We start from the raw sequence: 2,416 nt of genomic DNA on the forward strand, positions 1-2,416 counted from the left end.
GAGAAAAAGTTTTCAGAATTTATCTGCATAGACAAAAACTTTCTGATTATTATGCCAGTAGCTCAGGAAATAGGGACAAAGATTGACAAAGTGAAATTATATCAACCTAAAAATCTTCTGCAGAGCCAAGGGTGTAGAAACTGGCCTGAAAAGACATCCCAAGGAAAGGAAGAAAATCACAACCAGCTGTACTTCTGCCGAGAGACCGATATCCAGAAAGTACTGGGGAGCTTAAAAAATAAACGTCTCAATCATAAATGGGCCAATGAGCAGAACAGATAGTTCTTACAAGAAGTACAAGCAACCAATCAATAAAGAAATGTTCTACATGTCTGGCCATAAAGGTAACACAAATCAGCATAATATTGAGATTCCTGATCACTCCAGTTAGTCAAAATGCCATCATCAAAAACACAATTTCTGACCAAGAGGCAGGGAGAAGGGAACCTTCTTCATATGCTGTTGGAGAGAACGAGAAGTAGTGCAACCACTGTGGAAATCAGGGTAGACATTACTCAAAAAAGTAAAAACAAAAGTTCACCCTATCATCCAGAGAGCCAAAGAAATGCAAATCAGGATACTACAGAGAGAGGGGGGCACAATTTGCAATTTATTTAGACAGTAGCCAAGCTATGGAAATGGCCCAGATGTCCTACTACTGATCCCTGGATCAGGGAAATGTGGGCTACGCACAAACACACAGGCACAGCAACACACACAGACACACACTGGACTACCGAGTCATCCCTCACACACCGGATTATGCAGTCATAACGAGATTGTGGAGCAGTGCATTGCGGTGTGGGGGACCCTGTGCAGACCGGCGTGTAGCTGAAGGCAAGGACCCAAAATTCATCAGCCGCTGCCTTCCCAGTCGCCTTCGCCGGGCCTCAGTGCGAGTTTCGCCACTGCGGCCGCTCAGAAACCAAGGTTGTCAGCGCAGCCATGACCAGCAACGACGAATGTTTCAGTTGTGGCCAAGCAGGCCACTGGGTCAGGGAATGCCCTACTGCTGGGAGATGGGGGCGAGGAGGACCGAGGGGCTGGGGCAGAGGGCTCCAGGTTTATCCCGCATCCCTGGTAGACTTCTGCTACCGCTGCGGGGAGTCCGGACACCTTGTCAGGGACTGTGATCTGGAGGAGGACGCCTGCTACAACTGCGGCGCAGGCGGCCACATCGCCAAGGACTGCAAGGAGCCCAAGAGAGAGCGGCAGCAGAGCTGCTACAACTGCGGCAGACTAGGCCACCTGGCTCGAGACTGCCAGCAGGCAGATGACCTCAAGTGCTATTGTTGTGGCCAACCTGGCCATATGCAGAAAGACTGCCACAAGGTGCAGTGTTACAAGTGCGGGGAACATGGACATGTGGCCATCAATTGCAAGAAAGTATTAGAAGTCAGCTGTTACCGCTGTGGTGAGACTGGACATTTCGCCCGGGAATGCACCATTGAGGCCTCGGCCTAATTCTTTTCCCGCATCGCCCCTCCTCATTTCTGCTGATAGTGTATTAATTTCTCTGATACTCTTTGCTGGCCAAACCCAAAGATAACATTGATTCTCAGAGCTAGCATAACTAGGATTCATTCAGGAATTGTAGAGAAATGCATTTTCACAGAAGTGAGCATGTTATTTTTGTACAATATTATTATTACTTGGGCAGCTGAGTTTCATTTGCTCGAATCATACGTTTTAAAATCGGATGGGAAAAGAAACTGAGTCCTAGAATATACATAATGTAATTTTAAACTATTTTTACAAAGCTGGAACCCCTCATAGACTACTTGTGCAGCAAGATAGTGAAACTCTTGGGAGGACCCTGAAAGGCAACAGCTGAAGGAATACACCTGCAGGATCAGCCCCATTTCCCACATCAAATGCACTACCCATGGAAAGGAAGGCTGAGGTCCAGGAGGGACTAAACCACACAGACTACTCACTAAATAGCCCTAAAACCCTCCTATCCTAAGCTGAAAACAAAGGGGGACCCTGGTGAGGTGAGGTTTGATCAGTGCCTCAGATTATTACATGAAGCCATTTGCTCTCTCCTTCCCATGATCCACAACTCATGCATTATACTGGCCCAGATACTCCCAAACACCACCAATCTTCCTTTGAAGATCTTAAATCCATTAAGCAGCACCCAGCAACAGTTCAAAGATCAATTTGGTATACCAATGCACAGCCTAGTTCTCTACCAGGGATGTTTTTCAAATATTCTGCTCCTGGCAACCTGCACTTATTTCCAAGCAGAGCCTGTTTATTATTGCTATTTCTCTTTTGTGTATCCAGTTGATTAGGAATTTTTAGTGATGCCCAGTTCTTTTCTGTATCATTATGTTGTGGCATATATGTTTCCTTGGTGGTCTTTTCTTTCCATCTTAATAAAAAATGATAGAAAAGCTGAGATTTGCACAAC

The 2,416-nt window shown here is 46.0% G+C and overlaps 1 pseudogene; it reads left to right on the forward strand.

The window, feature by feature from the left end:
• The first annotated feature begins 265 nt into the window (after window positions 1-265).
• Window positions 266-1,534, forward strand: LOC138839265 (CCHC-type zinc finger nucleic acid binding protein pseudogene; annotated as a pseudogene).
• The last annotated feature ends 882 nt before the right edge of the window (window positions 1,535-2,416 follow it).

This window comes from Dipodomys merriami, unplaced genomic scaffold, assembly GCF_024711535.1.
Source record: "Dipodomys merriami isolate MVZ:Mamm:240054 unplaced genomic scaffold, mDipMer1.0.p SCAF_3, whole genome shotgun sequence".
NCBI classification, from domain to species: domain Eukaryota; kingdom Metazoa; phylum Chordata; class Mammalia; order Rodentia; family Heteromyidae; genus Dipodomys; species Dipodomys merriami.